Source organism: Chiroxiphia lanceolata, chromosome 21, assembly GCF_009829145.1.
Source record: "Chiroxiphia lanceolata isolate bChiLan1 chromosome 21, bChiLan1.pri, whole genome shotgun sequence".
Taxonomy (NCBI): domain Eukaryota; kingdom Metazoa; phylum Chordata; class Aves; order Passeriformes; family Pipridae; genus Chiroxiphia; species Chiroxiphia lanceolata.
The window spans coordinates 2,401,603-2,419,020 of NC_045657.1; the positions used below are offsets into that span (position 1 = coordinate 2,401,603).

The window sequence follows — 17,418 nt, forward strand, 5'->3', positions numbered from 1 at the left end:
GAAGTTTCCCCGAGTTTAAATTCCCTGTTTCTTTAAATTAAAGCAGTAACGAAGCTGCTGGATTTTTATGGATGTGTGAAATGGAGCTGTACTTGTCCTGAGAATACGAGGAATATGTCATAGTTTCCCCTCCGAGAGTGAGCACTGCAATGTTCATGTTACACGGAGCCTGGAGTTGGTTGAAGGGCAGCTAGAGCTCCCTGGAAGGAATAAATCCAGGCGGAATTAGCAGACCCAGAGACAACAAAGCAATAAAGTGTTACGTGAGAAGGAGCTGAGAGCTCTGGAGAGCCAGAACTCCATCCCATCAAAAGGCAGAGTCAGTTTGGGGCTGTCAAATGCTGCTGCAACCCAGGGGTGCCTCTCTGGGGGTCTTTGCATTTATTCCGTGCTGGGCCAGCCCCTCCCAGGGGCCAGACGGGACATTTTCCTTCCCGTTTTCCAAGGAATCCCATCCCTTTCTGCCGTGGCTCAGCCGCCAGCTCCAGAGCCCACGAGAGGGAGCAAATTCCTGCTCAGCAAACCCCGCTGGCCTCCGGGAATAACAACGGGAGTTTCCCTCCCAAAAGCGAGTCCCTGGAGTGCCCACGGGGGTCACACGAGGGGACGGGGCAGGTCCTGGGGCAGTGGGGTGACCCCAAGCACAGGGAGCAGCGGAGTGATCCCAAATCCTTGTGAAGGCCAGGTACCAGCTGCTCGACACGCCCCGCCCACCAAATCCACCCTTGAGAACTTCCCCTTCCTTCTGATTCCCGGCGTTTTTGCTTTCCCTGTTCCATGGGGGGAGCTGGAAATCTGGACACCGACTCGGGAAGGCACCACTTGGTGCCCCCCTGGCAGCCACTGTTGGGGAGAACAAGGATAAGGTTTTACTGGGAGGTATTTTAAGCCAGCCAAGGCACACGGGATGATTTCCCAGCAGGTTGAATTCCGTGGTGAGCTCCTGGTGTGCGGAGGATGTTCCACAGCCATAAGGAAGCTCTCAGCAGTCGCTGCTGCAAGGACAAGCAACATTTGGAGATGAATCTGGAGCTGAGGCAGAGAAAAAAGGAGATTTCTGCTCTCTGGCCGTATCTTGAGTTGAAACAGTGCTTGCCTAACACAAGTGGAATACTTTATTTTCATGCTTTGAATGCAGCTCCTGTGTGCTTGATAAAATGGACCCATAAAATTGCAAATACAAGGCAATTTGACTACTGATGGCTAATGCATCATAACGGCCACGGGAATGGGAGCATTTAAAAATACCCCATTTAAACATGTGGCACTACCTCCTTCCCTTGCTCTACAGCAGAATAAATAAACAATATGTGTCTATTATGTTAATATTTTCCAAAGCCAAAAGAATGAGTGCACAGTGTGCTACTTGCTTTTTATGGCCAATCCATTATGGCCAGAGACCAACGTGGGAATGAGAAAAGGGGGAATCAACAGCTCCTTTCCTTCGAGGAAAGGCTTCTTTTGTTTTATGTCTCCAGGTGAATTATTTTCCATGATTGATTCCAGCAGCAGGAACTTTCTCCATTACCCAACCTTGGCACCCCCTGGAAGTGTTCCAGGCCAGGTTGGACGGGGCTTGGAACAACCTGGTCTGGTGGAAGGTGTCCCTGCCCATGGCAGGGGGTGGGATGAGGTGGGCTTTAAGGTCCCTTCCAACCCAAACCATTCTGGGATTCTGGGATTCAAAGAGGGCAGGGTTGGGAGCAGGACCTGTGTCCTCCACAGCCAGCAGTCTGTGCCTCTCCTGGGCCGGTTTCTTCCCTTGCAAGGACTCCAAGGAGCTTATTCCAGACCAACCAGTGCCGGCAGAACGGGAACATCCAGTTCAGGAAAGTCCACACCAACAAACCCGTAATACCTTTTAAATTGTCTGTGAGTGGGAGGAAGAAAAGAGAGTGAAAATTACACACAATCCCCCTTCTCCCCCCCCAGCTTTTCCTTGGCAATCACAGAATTTAGCAAGACAACTCCTGTGGGATGCTCCATCATGTCATCCACGACTTGTGTATCGACTCCCTTTTCCTGCTGCTGCCGAGTGAAGAAATATGAGAACAGGAGGGATAATGAAGCAGACATGTTTTCTCCAAATCAAACCCATTCTCTCTTCAGCTGGAATAAAAGGGTAAAGAACTTCCCCTTCACGATATTTCTCTCAGTAATGTGTTTTGACAATTTAATTTAGAAGTCATAGAGTAGCAAAGACGAAGTCACCCGGTGGGTGGACACCGGCGAGTTCAGTTGCCTTTGTGATGAATTGGTGATAGTCCAGAGATGACAAAACAACACAGGGGGACAAGAGGGAGGCTGGCAGCACTGTCTGCAGCGTGCACAGGATAAATTGAACGCTACACTTCATCCAGGAGCTCCAGCAGTCCCAGGCATTCCGACGTAATTTATGAACTGCAATTAGCATTTTATTACGGCTCGTGCCTGAGCTGCACCAATCACTCGGGTTCAGGTTTTGCAAGAGTTGCACAGCAAAGTTTTTGTAAGTTTGAAGTACCTGTTTATTCAAATTAAAGCAATAAATATGCTCAAGAGGTGGCTTTCCTGTTTTCCAGTTGCAGAGGTTGAGAGTGTGGGTTTCTCGTGGAGGTTTTTAGCGGCTCTGACAGCAGACACGTGTCCTGCTTGTGTTGGACAGCCTGCCCCAGGAATGCTGTGGGATTGCTGCAGGATCACCAGCAAAGCAGCCACGGGAAGCATCAGGATCTGTCTGTGCCCAACAGCCCCAGTTTGGGATCTCAACTGTGCCCATCACCCAAGCTGGTGCCTCACTGTGCCACAGAGGAGCCCCTGCTCTCACCTGCCCTCTGAGCCCTCTCTCTGTGTGGCTCTGAAGCCCCACGGGAGCCCCATCCTTATGCTCTGAGGCTGATGGCTCCCAGACTTGTTTCTCCTTTCCTGAGACATGGAAACTTCTGTCTCCTGCCCCTTGGCAACTTTCCCAGCCAGACAGCAGAGGAGCAACCACTCCTGCTCCTCCCCTCTCCACCCCAGCTGGGGAGCAGTGCCCCTCTGTTTTCCCTGCCCTGCAAACAGAGGAGCATCTTAAAAACCTTTCTGAAAGGAGTGTCTGAAGTTGGAAACTGGAAGACTTGGTGGGTAATAACCACCGGAATGTCATTTCCAGCACTGATTCAGGACCCACAGCGCCTCAGAATCCCTCTGTCCCATCCAGCTTTGCCTGCAGCTGACATCCCAATGCGGGGACACGCAGATCTGTTGTACAATTTAACTCCAGAATCGCTCTGAAAGGCCCCCGACTGTGCTCCAAACGACTCTGCAGGTTGTTATAAATATACAGAGCTTTTTGTGGGGATATTCATGAAATTCTATCACCGCTTACCGGGGCTGGTAATGGCCTTGTTTATGTATGGGCTCTATACCTGGCTTTGCAGCCTCTCCAAACACAATTCCATTACGCTGTTTAACTGCTCTATCAGTGCAGTACTTAGCCCTCCCTGCTTCCCAGCACAGCTCCTTAATGGCCAGGGAAGGTATTAGGCGCTGCAGTTTGTGAGTATTCAAAAGAAAGTTCAAATCTCACGATGTCTTTATTTTAAAATTCATGGAATTTCTAAGTACCAACTTCTAAGCCATGACCAAATAGTCATTTCTTTCTTAAACAATCTTCCTCCCCCCCCCCCCCTTCTCCTCCACCAGTTAACTTGATCTCCCCAGCAGGACCCGCAGCTCTGCAGGTGCCAGTCCCTGCCTGTGCCACTGCAGGGTCACCAACACCCTCGGGGTGCCCACCAGGTCTTTGATGCCCAAGAGCAGCCACAGCCATCATCAACCAGGGGGGCATTGCTCTGGGGGCACTGGGGTGGTCACTTTGGGGGTTTGAAGGCAGTGTGGGACAGGGAACCAGCCTTGCCCTCCCTGAGGAGTGGTGGGTGGGCATCGACCAGGGGAGAAGATCAAGGGGGAAAAGAAAATTAGAATTCAGGGGATATTTTAAAGGATGTACAGTCCCTGTGAGAGAAGGGTAGCAGGATCAGGCCACTGGGGGTGACAGGGGCAGGAATCATCCCTGAAGTCATCCCTCATCCTCAGCTGTGATGGGGTGACCCGGCTGGGCAGTGCCACCAAAGCTGCTCCAGCACCACCACCCCTGCAGCCCCCCACCTCCTAACCCTTGCCATCAGTACATAAGCACTTTCCCTTTTGGCATTGCATGACCCAGTTCCCAGATTTCTTTCCTAAACTGAGAAGAAAACCCTTTCAACTTCGTATTTGAAGTCCCACTTCCCACACAGGAATGATGAATCCCCACATCCCTCCCCCCCCCCCATCCATCAGGTGCCGTTTAACCTGAGACTCTCACCGTGGCATCTGGGTGGCAGGAGGCAGCCGGGAGGATTTGCCTTCTCTTTTTTCCAGTTGATCCAGAGCGTTTTCTCATTTCCTCGTATGTTTTGGCAGAATGTCACAATTTAATTGTTGGAAACAAGAGCAGGAAATATTAGCGGCGCTGGCACAATAGGATTTTAATTTAGCTTCAGGACAGAAATGGGGCTCTAGCAGAGTGCCAGGCTCCAGGATTGCCTATGAGTACAAGAAGCCTGGAGTTTGCCTAATAGTTTGCACAACTGGGGTAATTCTGCAGGGATGTGAGGGACTTAATTGGGCTCATGCTTAAACATCCTCGTAATGCGAGGCACACTGCGTGCTCTCAGCATCATTATTAAACAGCCCATTTCACTTTTTAATGATCATCTTGGATCACTGTAACAGTGATCAGCAAATAATCCTGGACAAATAAACATCTGTCTTCAGTGTTCCCAGAGCTGGGGCTGCCACTGGGCTCTGAGTGAGCAGGGACAGCCATGCCCCCAGCCCCAAGGGAGCCCCCAGTAACCCCCCTCTGCCCAGTGCCCTTCATCTCACTGGTGGGCTCAGAGGTCGGGGTCGCTCCTCAGCACCAGGAACCCCTCGGGACATCAGTGTGTGCCCCAAACACCACAGGGCTGCTCAGGCAGGGGGGGTGTCACCGCCCTCCTTGACATTGAGGTAAAATATGGGGCATCCCTGAATTATTCACTTGGTGAGAGGGGCTCTCAGGATGGTGTGTGTTGCTGTTCTGCAGTGTAATTAATAGTCTTTAGATTAAATATGAAATCATTCCTCGTCATTAATAATTTAACCGCAGCGTGGCGATCGTTAGAGAGCAGCAGCACTTCATATTCCTCTCCAGTCTGTTGCCTGGAACGCTTTGGGGGAAGCCGGCTGCCCTTCCATCCATCTCAATTACAGCTCCTGGCTGCTCATTTCCTCCTTGAACATTGTTTTGCCAAGGTGTGAAACTCTTCCGCTGCTCCCGAGCCGAGCCGGTGCTGAGCTGTGTCGGTGTCCGTGCGTCCTGGAAGTGAGGGGCTGGTGCTCCACATCCCCAGTGACCTGCTGTGGGGTGGAGGTGCCAACCTCCAGCGCTTCCCGAGGTGCCTGTGCTCAAGCCCGGGCAGTGCCATGAGTTTTTGGGTTGGATTGAGCTCAAACGGATCTTCCACCTTCCTCTCTGTGGGCCCCAAGGAGGGGCTGAGACTGCGGAGGGAGGAGGAGGGATGGAGGCACCTGCACTGCCACCCTGCCATGGCTTTTGCCACCATACCAGTTACCTCGACCATTAACAACCCACCAGCACCAGCCCAACTCCACAGCACAATAGCCTGGTTCCTATAATTCCCAGAAAGCAGGAGCTGACCCACCTCCCCTCCACCTCTTCCAGCCCTCAGGCCCCACTGCTGTGCTTTTGCAGGCAGGATGGGCATGATGGTTTTTTGCTAATGCTGACAACTCCCATAATTTAGCTTTATACCAGCACTAAAACTGGAGAAAAAATTCCTGTCCTGGGACATCTGTGGCACAGTTGTGGCTGAGGGAGGATTTACGTGCAGCCACAGCAGCTCCCGGCAAGGAAAACACCCCAGTGCACACTGAGAGGGGTAACAGCCCCTGAACTGTCCCCAGCCATGAAAGCAGCCATCCCAGTGCTGTTCCCTGTGGGGACAAACCCCAGCTTCACCTTATTCCATCGTGACCAGTGGGAAAGGAGGGGGGAAAGCCCCATCCACACCCTTCTGTGATTCTGGTGGGCTCCCACCTGGGTGCTGGACGTCCATCTGGTGCAGGGTGTGAGGGTGCCCTGGGGGGAGCAGGGATGCTCAAGGGCAGGAACGAACAGCAGCCTGGGCAGATGGATGGCTAAATCCTCCTGGAGACAGGACCTGGAGGAGGAGGAACATTTTGGATCCCCGTGGTGCCAGGCTGGGGCTGTGCCAGCAGCAGCTCCGGCGGGTCCCTGCCTTTCTCCGAGTGCCGTAATTCCTGCTGCCGAACAGCAAACAAATGTTACACAGCTGCTGCAGTAAAACCTGGAATCAAAGCCAAACCCCCCGGGGGTGCCAGCAGCGAGGAGGGATGAAGGGGCAGGATGAGGCCGATCCCAGCGCGGGGCAGGGAATCGCAGCCCTGGGCTCAGCAGGGCTCAGGCAGCGGCTCTGGGGGTCCCGGTGAGTCCCACGGCCCCGGCAAACCCGGGTGCTAAATGTCACCTCTCCCGGGGACCCCTAAATATCCACATGGCTGCTGTAACCTTTATGGAGCCCTCCTGATTCACCGCGAGCTGTTACAAGAGGATAAACTTGTTTGCACACCTGGCTGGGTTTTAAATAGGTTTAATTCCTTTGTGCCTCTCCGCAGCTTCCCCCGATGAGTAAATGACTTGTCAGCTGTCGAAGGCTGAACGCGGCTGCCTCCGACCTGCCCCCGCACTGCTTCCCCACCGGCAGCATCCCCTGGGGTGCCTGGGAGCTGCTGGGGCACAGAGCGAGCTTGGTCAAAAATGAGGGGCTGGCCCCGAAGTGCTGCTTTCCATGGGGTGGGAGGATGTGGGGTGATGGGGGTGGAGAGGCAGCGAGAGACCAGAGACACCTTAGGGGCTCCAAAAGCTTCTGGGGGAACCCCACTGTGTTGGGCATCCTCCCAGGAGGGGCTGGTCCCCAAATCCCTCTGTGTTGAATAATGAGATCCCCAAATCCTACAGGGAGAGTGGCTGCAGCGATGGGAAAGGTGCTGATCTGGTGCTGACAAGGAGAGGGTGACCCTGGGGTTGGATCTGTCCCTAAATCACTCCAAAGGTACCACAGTGGTGTCCCCAGGTGGGCTGCAAGGAGCTGGGGGAGCTGAAGGTGGTGAGACCCTGGGCATCCACTCACTGGGGCTTGGGGAGCTGGGGCTGGAGAGATCCCAGGCATCATCCTGCTGGTGCTGAGGGAGCTGGAGAGATCCCAGGCATCATCCTGCTGGGGCTGAGGGGGCTGGAGAGATCCCAGGCATCATCCTCCTGGGGCTGAGGGGGCTGGAGAGACCCTGGGCATTCGCTCACTGGGGCTGTGGGATCTGGACGTGGAGATACTCCAGGCATCTTCCCACTGGGATTGGGAGAACTGGAGCTAGAGAGACCCTGGGCATCCTCCTGCTGGGACTGGGGGAGCTGGAGCTGGAGGGATCCTGAGCATCCTCCCACTTGGGGCTGTGAGTGCTGCTTGAGCAGTGATTCCTCATTAAATCAGACACAGAACCAGGCAGGGATCACAGAGTGGGTTTCCAAGACCTGTCTTGTTTTAGGGACCCTTCTGCACGGTACAGTGGGATAGAAAAACAGGAGCATAAGGAAGCATATTAATGAATATGGAAAACTTCTCTTCGGGTGCTGCGCACTCATAAATGAATCCACTTTATAGAGCCATAGCAGAGAGGAAATGACTATTGGGAGCCTGATTTATCTGCTCAAATGCTTTGTAGTACTTCAGATTAATAAAAATATTTAATAAAGAATCAAGATGCTTTATCTGTAATGCAAAGAGAATCACATCCCCTGTATTTTTATTACTGAAAAATTGGAAGCGGGAAGGAATAATGATATAAGCCACTGTATAAATGACAAAAATACCCATTCTAGTTATATGCATTGCTGTACAATCTTTTTCTATCCTATAAACATAATATATTCTTATGCCTATTTCAACTGATTCAGTAGTCATATGCTGCATTGTGCAGTTTAATACCATCCCGTCCTCAACAGCTCTGGCAAGTGATTAAATAAGAAATAAATTTTGCTGTCATTGCATTTAAAATCAAATCAAGGATCATTTGTTACCCCAAACGAACCAGTTATCCTGCTCTGCTCATAAGGAGGCTGCTGTTTGCTGAAGCATTTAGAAATGTATATATAGTAAACTCTTTGCATAATGGCTTGTACTGTAATATGATCTTTATGAGCCTCCCGCTCCGGAGACACTCGGCAGCGCCAATAAACAGCACATTGCTTTTTTAATTTAAAGTTATAGGTATGAGACGTTTCATATTCTCCTGGTGTTCATCTGAGCCTTGTTGGCCGTGCCACAAAACTGGGGGCAAGGCTTTGCTTCCCTCCAGTGTCCCCCAGAACCAGCCTGGAATCACAACAACCCCCCCCCCAGTGCTGCAGGGTCCTCCCCGACGTCTGGAACAGCCACGGAATCGCTGCCCCTGCGGAGAAATCCAGGAGCACCAAACCCCAGCCGTGCAGGGAATACACCCAGGAGGGAGAGACAGAGTGTCCCATTCACCAAGTCCATTAAATTTAATGTCACCACCTCGTTAATGGCCCCTCGCGTTATAATGTGTAATATAAACGTACAAATTAATTGCGGTACCTTCTAAAGCTTCTTTAACTGCTGCTGGAATGAAACCTTGCTAATAACCATAATTTCAAAGTCCATTCTTGTTAGAGGATTGTGTCTGGCCAAACTCCTTTTGTTGGCTCATTATTTTAATTTCTCTCCTCCCCAGGAATTTTCATTTTTTGACGACCTACACGTCGTCATTGGGATTTACCTGAGAGCAGCTCCTCTTTCCTGGGGGATTCCTCATCCATGGGCGAGCCTACACTGATGGGCCGTCTGCCTCATGCTCCAAGCGTGAGAAAAACCCCGTGGTGGGACCCTTTTTCCTTAGAAATAAAAAAAAGAAAAGAATTTTCATTAAAAAAATGACCATTGTAAGAAAAAGGGGGTTTCCTGGGGCGCCCCGAGTGGATTTGGGCACCTCTGTTGGCTCCCAGCCCCTCACCATCAGCCACAGACCCACCGTGGACCCCCTCAAACCCACTGGGTAAATTATTTGTTGCGAATTATTTGCTCAGCTTTAATTATCAAGTTTTGGCACCCATTAGTTAAACCGGTTAATTTTATTACAGAGAAAACAACAAATCACACGGCTGACAATAATGAGGATGAACAGGCATTTAATTATCCTTGTTCTAGACAGAACAATTATTAATTTTAAATTGCAAAAACTCATTTGAAAAGTTTGGAGCCTGGAGAATTATCGTGGGGAGCAGAATATTGCTGGGGGAGATCTACGGTCAGAGGCTTCATTAATACCAAGAACTCCAGGAAATCAATTCCTGCACCAGCCTCTTCCTCCCCGTTGGAAAGGGCAGGAATAAAACTAATAAACTTTTGTGGGGAGGTTTTGTTAAAAGATGTTTAGAGCCTCTCTTGCACTCACTGCCCTTGTGCTGCTCCTGGATGGGTTTGCACCCTAAATTAAATTAAATTTTATCCTAAATTAGGGAATGGGACCCTCTGGGCTCACCACACAGCCAGGGGTGCCCTTTGTGGCTGCAGTCACAATGTCCCCAGCGAGGATGACAAAGGCTTGATGTCCCCAGGAATGATGTCCCCAGGTGGGAATGAGGAAGACACGATGTCCCCAGCTGGGGCAGGAGCAGAGGGATGGCACCTGCTCTCACCAGGACACAGCAAGGAGGGTCCCCACAACTTTGGGCCAGCACAGATCCCTTCTCTCAACCCTTCCTCAACCTGTAGGGTGAAGGAAAGGAAAAAATACCCAGCAACAACAAAAAAGTTGGGAAAAAGAATGTGAAGCTCGAAGAAACAACTGAAACCCCATCCTTTATCCCCAGTGGTCAGTGGCACAGATAACATTTTTCAAAGTGTAATTGCAGTCAATTGTACTTTCCCCCCAGTGCCCGTCAGCTCCTCTTCGCTGGCGTGATAAATGTTGGCTTTTAAGCAAGAATGGATTGATTATTAATAGCTTAGATACCAGTTACAGGAACTGCAATAAAACTAGATTTTAATTTCCCTCTCTATTAAGGAATCTCATGTTTCACTCAGCGTAGGGAGAAAATAGGGGGTTTTGCAAAGATATTAGATTTACTGCCACTATAAAAGATCATTGATGGACCCAACTCTGGGTTATGTTTGACTGATTTTTCAACAAAAGGCAGCTTGGTGGGTTGCTGAGTGCCCCTGTACCTGTGCCTGGCCCTGAACTTCTCCAGCAGCAGTGAGCAGAGAATTTCATGGAATTATGGAACCCCAGAATGGTTTTGCTTGAAAGGGACCTTAAAACTCATGCAGTTCCAACCCCTCTGCCATGGGCAGGGACACTTCCACTATCCCAGGTTGCTCCAAGTCCTGTCCAGCCTTGGACACTTCAGGGATGGGGCAGCCACAGATTCTCTGGGCAACATTTCCACATCTCCAGTGTCTTCAACAGTGCTGGCTCCTGATCTTCTCCAGCCTCTCTCCCTTGCACTCCTGCTCACCATTAAACCCCAAATCCCTGCAGAAAATCACTTAATCAGGGTAGGGGTGTTTGGGCTGTGATTTGTGTCTAAATCAGGAGCAAAAACATAAAAGCTGCCTTGACTGAAGAACATAGTTGTGCATTTTAATCTCTTATAACTTACTTTTATGATGTAATTCTGAATTATGTTATTGCATTTGTATTTAGAGAGCACACCAGATGGTGCATGCAGTAACACTTTAAATTAGGGTTTCCCAAATACACATTAAATTTAGATTTAATAAGACAGTTATCACATGGGAATTAAATACCAATTGATTATTTAGAAGATATCACAGCTCAGCAAAGTGTGCAGCTCAGCCATGTTCTTGCACAGCAGCTGGAACAGGGGAAGGGCACCTGGAGGGAGCTTCCAGGGATCCTGCCAGGCATCAGTGGCCTCTCTGGCTCTTTGTCACCTTGTTGGTGACACCTTTGGCAGTGGAGGGTGGACACGGAGGGAGGGACACTGCTGTCCAGCATCACCCCCGAGTACATAAAATCACACTCCTGAAGGCACCTCCAGCCACATAAACCCATTTACATCCCCTTTGACCATGCCCAGCACCTACACCAAGCCCTGCACATCATTGAGGGGCACATGAAGGGGCTCATCCCCTGCAGAGGGTCCTGGTGGCACAGGGGACCCTGGGGACACAGGACAGCTCTGCCTTGGGGGTATCCCTGTCTTGGGATGCATCCCTATCTCCACGTGGGCAGCAATCACAGCTCAGATGTAAAAACGTTTCAGATCCTTTGCTGCCGCCGCTTTACTTTTTTTTATTATTATTATTATTCCGACCAGCAATATGCTGCTCATGGACTGCGGGTAATTTACTTTTCTAATCAAATTGATTTCCATTCAAATGAATTCTCTTGTCCGTCTCCATTCCAGTAATGTTATTTTAGGCATAAGCTGTGCCTTGGTACAAATGTCTAATCAAAGGGGGAGATGCCGAGGGCACCGCGGCCCGTTATGGTGAATCACACACAAGTGAAATTATAGATGCTTTTAGATGCAATAATTTATGTATTGTAACTTCTGGTGAGGCCCAGGGAGTGAGGTTACATTCTCCTCCTGGATTTATCTCTCCTCTTGATTTGTGGCTCGGCATTTTTTTGCTTTTTTTCCCCCCTTTTTGTCCTTTCATTGAATTAGACTGATCCAACTCCTCTCCCAGAGCAAGCAGAGCCCTGGGGGGTGAGGGTTGGGTGAGGGCTGCTGGGACCTGAACCCAGCAAGGACCAGACCCACTACCAGAGATTCAGGGTCTCACCCTGCTGTCCCCGCCCCATTCCAGCCCCAGCACAGACAGGATCACTGGGGCCAAAACTCCAGTTGCTGTCTCACCTGACCCCGCTCCTGCAGCGCATCCCTCGGTACCTCCACACCCGTGGCAGCGTCCCTGTATGAATGTCTTCATTGTCACCATGCCACTGCTGCTGTCCAGGGCTGTCACCATCCCAGTGCCACCCCAAGGAGGTGCCCACCTGCCATCACTCCAACCCACTCTTGCCACTCCCCACCATCCCTTCGCCAACCCCAAGGACGTGTCCATCCGCCGGGCTCAACTCCAACCCATCCCTGCCACCCCTCCACCAACCCTGTGGCATTATCACAACTATCATCATTATTACCCATTAAGCTACCCTACACCAGCTCTCCAAAGCCCCTCCTGCAGCCCTGCTCGTGGCTGATGGATGTGCTGGTGGCTCAGTGAGTTCGGTGCCGGTGCTCTCCGGTCGGCACCTGGAGCGCGGCGGGCACAGCGGTTCGTGTCGGGAGTGATGCACTTCCTACTCTTCCCCCTTTATTTGTGTTTTCTGTCCTGCACGGTCTCCCTGAGCTGTCTCAGGCACTGGAGTGCTGCTCCACTCTGGATTATTAAATGGCTTGGTGCAAAAGATGCATATAAATAAGAGCAGCCTGAAGTGCTCCTGAGCCGGCGGCACAGGGAGCGCTCGCAGATGTGATTTATGGCATCTGCTCCCCGGGCCCTGCTGGCATCAATCTCACACTTCACTCACGTGTTCAGAGGCAGGAGTGGGAGCAGTGGCACCCCCGGCACCCCTGGCACACACCCTCCTGCTGCTCCCTCCCCTTGCTGCCCCCTGGATACAGCCTCGGGAAAGGGGGATGTGTGGGTGGATCCAGCTGTGACCAGGGGCTCAGCTCTGCCGGGGTGCTGCTCTTGCTCCCTTCTCTTTGCCATGTGGCTGAGAGCAGGGATGGTGCCAGGTTCACAGGGGAGCAGCTGGATATCCCAGCCCCCAGAGTCTGCTGGCTGCCCACCAGCAGGGACCAGCAACAAGGGCGAGGACCAGCAACAACGGGCAACATCTGCAATGGGCAACTCATGAAGTGACCAACTCCTTCAATGGAGGAGTCTCTGGAGGTCAACTCCTTCTGCAGTGACCAACACCTTCTTCAATGACCAACCCCTGCCATGACCAACTCCTGCCACAATGACAAACTCCTGCCACAATGACAAACTCCTGCCACAATGACAAACTCCTGCCATGGCCAACATCTTTAGCACCAGCCAACATCTGTAGCACAGCCAACACAGGCGTGACCCTGAGAAGAGCTCAGCTGGCCAGAGCCTGGTGCTAATAACACCAAGGTTGTGGGTTCAGTCCCTGTGTGGGCCGTTCATCTAAGAGTTGGACTCGATGATCCTTGTGGGTCCCTTTCCAGCTCAGAATATTCCATGATTCTGAGTTCATCTGCCTGGGGCCGCCTAAATCTACAGCAAGCGGAATAGCTCCCACTGAATTTGGGCTGGTGGCCCCTTCCCCCAGCACCTCCCTGGTTGTCCCCACACTGGGGACAACCTGCATCTGTAGCACCAAACCACAGGGGTGGAGGTGCAGAGCCAAACACAGAGAGTGTGAGCGGGTGCAGTGCTGTGGATGGAGCACATCCCAAGAAAACGAAGGCAGGCCAAGTCTTAAAACCCAGAGCTGCTCCCAGGAACCCAACACACCAACAAACAGCCATTTTCAACGCCCTGGGGCAGAGCACACCCATGGGTGCCCCCATCACCTCCCTCAGCCGCCTCCCTCTCACCTGGAGGGCGCCGCCAAACTCATGACCCCACACAGGCAGGGGGAAACCTCCTGTTTTACAACAATAGCCATAAAAATAACAGCATTAATGCCAAGAAGAGACCCTTCCCACCCACCCCACCTTTCTCCCCCGGTTCCCCTCCCGCCGCGGCGCTGCCGCAGCCCCGGGGCCCGCAGGGCCTGAGCCCCCCCCCCTCCCCTGCACACTTTCCCTCAGCACATTTCTACAGCGACGTCGTTTTCTTGGTTAAATAACTCATTTATCTTTTTATACTCTCTGCAGATCATAATACACCCACTCTGACAATACCGCACACCAAAGACCTAATTTTAGCGCGGGTGTTTAGAAGTAATCAGTTTGAAATATTGGAGCGGGCGTACGATGGGCTCGGGGTTTTTTTTTTTGTTGTTGTTGTTGTTTTTTCTTTTTTTTTTTCCCTTTCCCCCTGAAATACTGACGTCTGCAAGAAAGCTGCTCATAAGGAAAATTCTGATTATAACAACTCATTTAGAATAAATCAGTTTGAAATGGTTTATGTAACGCGGCGGAATGCGCCGTACGCGAGCATCCAAGTTTCTGTGTTTTTCCTTTCAGTGAGACGAGATTAAATGAAACCCCAAATGCAAGTGGTTTTGGGCACTTCTATTTTGCTAAGCAGAGGGAAATGCAGCTCCTCAGCAATTTTATGGCCAATTGGGTTGGGGAAAAAAAGAAAAGGAAAAAAAAAAAAAAAAGAGAAAAATGACAGAGAGCAGAATTACACCCTCCCAGTCCTGACACCCCACTTCCCTTGGTACCCCGCTCCACCTCAGCTTCTTTGGCTTTCAAACCCTTTTCCCCATTCCCCATCCCAAACACAACATCAGCCCCCATGACAGCCCCATCCTGGGCAGTGCCAGGAGCTCCTGGACCTCCCAGGGCTCCAGAGAACCTTCCTCGGTTCCTCATCCCCGGGAGCAGGGATGGCGGCACAGCCGCCAATGCTGCATCTCAAGGAGCATCCTCACCTTGTGCCAGGGCCTGAGCCACACATGAGACTTGGCAAACTCCCCCCACGTGTCCAGGAGCTGTCCTGCCCCTGTTTTCAGAGCCTGGTTAAGGTTTTCCCCTGATGGAGAGGCTGGAAGGTCCCAATGGAGCAGGGAAGTGGCATTTTCAGCTGGTGCTGCATCCTCTGGTCTCAGCCCCACTCTGGCAAAACACCTGAGTGATGATCAGAGGGGCTGCAAATTCAATTTTAAATCATTTTGCACCATTGCACATTTAAATCGTGAAAATAAGAATAAAAATAACAATAAGGATTAATTTTTTATAAGTGTGGAGGGGGGGAGTGCGTGATGTGTCCAGAAAAAAAGCCAAGAGATGCCCAAACCACATCAGGAGAGGGAGGAGAGAGCCCAGAGCAGAGTAGGGAACTCCAAAACCCTCCAGATTCGGCCAAACCCTTCAATTGGCCAAGTTTGGGGGCTGTTTCATACCTGGTATGGGAGCCTGAACCCTCGGAGTCCCATCAGCACCTCTTAACAATCTGTCCTGTTCACCACCCACCACCCAGAAAAACAGAAAACAGAGCGAAGAAAACCTTTTAATTGTAATTTACTTTATTATTTTGTAAATGTGAATTTTACAAAGCGTTTTACAATTAATGATCACATTGGGTTGGTTTGTTTGTTTTTTTTTCTTTTTTTTTTTTTTTTTCTTTTTTAAATGGATTTTTCATCATATGAAAACAGCTATGAGCACAGTTCCAGCTCGGGGTGGGGTGGGGGTGGGATCTTCATCTTTTCTCTCTTTTTTTTTTTTTAGTTACTGATATATCGTGTCAGCCATGGCTACAAAATAACAGTCTGAACTATACAGAGTAAGAGCACATAAATACTAGTGAATAATGCACGATAAAAAATAAAATAAAATAATAAAAAAAAGAAGAAGCTAGCATCGTTCGTGGCTGAGACAGTTGAGGAACATAATTCAGTGGTACTGTGAGATTTCCTTACAGCACAGAAAGTATTTTTAACAGTCATGAATTACAGTACTACTTAATACCCTATGAAGACGCTTTAAAAACAACCTTGTACTTTAAGTCCTTTTTTTTTTTTATCCCAAACATTCTGTCCAAAGGATTAATGTTCTATTTGAATCAAGTGCCATCCAAATGTTCAAGTCAAAAATATTTATACATTTATACTCAGTTGGTTTTTTTTTTATTTAATAATTTTTTTTTAATTATTATTATTCTTCTCGTCTGCTAAAAATAGTATTGCAAGTTTTGGCTTTTTTTTTTTACCTTGACATAAAAATCACGATTATATTTTTTTTTTTCGGTGTGTGTGCAAAACGCTTTTAACAGTGGAAGAAACTCACGGGAGGAGCTGAGGGGTTTCCAAAGGGAGTGAGCTCGAGTCCAGCCCCCCTCCCTGGGTGAGTGGGGCTGGGGGTCCCACCCGCCCCTCCCTCCGGCCCCGGCGCGGGGGTCCCTTCTCACAGCACGACGATTCGGAGAGCAGGAACACTTGGAACAGCAGTTGAATCCCGGGATGGCTGCGGATGGCGATGGGATGCTGGGGGGGGGACACACACACAGCCAGGGAGGCACCCGGGGCTCATCCCGGTTTCCCACGGGTCCTTCCCCACTCGCAGCGAGAGATTTCCAGAAAAACGAGGGATCTGAGCACAACCCCGGGGGCCGAGGGCTGGGAGGAGGACCACTGCTCTGCTCCCCCAAACGCCGGCGAAGCCGGGGGCAATTCCAGTTTTGGGGGGGGGGGGGGGGGGAGGCTGGGTGGGGTGGAACCCCTGGGAAGCCCCGGAGCGTGCCAACAACCTCGGCTCCACACCCTCCAGGGAATTCCCAGAGGGAAACCACAACCCGAAGAACCGAACCATGGGAGGTGGCGGCCCAAAGGACCCGCTGCCATCCCTCCTCCCGAGCCCCATCCACGGGCAGCTCCCGCCCTCGGCGGGGATCGAACCGGGGCGGGAACGCCGCTTATCCCGGTGTGGGAATGTCCCCGTCCCGCGGGACAGCGCGGGGGGCGGCGGAGGGTGCGGGTCATGCAGCCCCTCGGCGAAGCGGCAGCGCGGGGGAGGTGCTTTAATTAATTAGCGCTAACGAGGAGGAGAGGAGCTGGTCCTACACTACGGCAGCTGCGGGAACGGGGTGCTTACACTCTGCGCTCTTTAAAGGTGCTTGGTATAACTTTAGATATATAATATACAGGTAATATTGCTAATAGTCAAGCATTAAGAATAAAGGTGCAGACATACCATAAATACTGATGCTCTGATTTTACACTGTCAGACCTAGATGAATGCAGTTTCCTATTCACATTATAAAGCAGCCCCAAATTCTAGAATTTAAAATAGTGTCGTAAACAAAGAGGAGGAAGGAGTCGGTTATGATCTGATCTTCTTAATCCGTTTTCCTTGGAAAAAAAATGATCAAAAAATTCTAAGGCACTCAGGAAAGCCGCATACAATCGATGGACTGCTCTGTTCTCACCTTACATTCAGTGTTTTAAAGGGGTTATTTTTTTTTTTTGCTTTTTTTCGCTGTTTTTTTTTTTTTCTCGGAATAATACAATCATTACCATATAACATTTTCAAACATATCATTAATCCTCCACACACAGGAAACATTAGTGCAAAATGCTTGCCCTCATCTACCAGATAAGGAAAAACCCAACGCCCTTCACATTTTAGAA

General features: G+C 50.5%; 1 long non-coding RNA gene across 2 annotated transcripts; it reads right to left on the minus strand.

Moving 5' to 3' along the window:
- Nucleotides 1-3,406: 3,406 nt before the first annotated feature.
- On the minus strand, nucleotides 3,407-10,039 carry LOC116797269. 2 transcript variants are annotated; one of them, XR_004360605.1, is made up of 4 exons: nucleotides 9,803-10,039; nucleotides 8,884-8,998; nucleotides 6,107-6,230; nucleotides 3,407-5,547 (listed from the first exon to the last, which is right to left on the minus strand). It is a non-coding gene; the product is annotated as an uncharacterized LOC116797269 (long non-coding RNA). The 2 variants fall into 2 exon arrangements; XR_004360604.1 differs by having other exon boundaries at nucleotides 3,407-6,230.
- Between the last annotated feature and the right edge of the window lie 7,379 nt (nucleotides 10,040-17,418).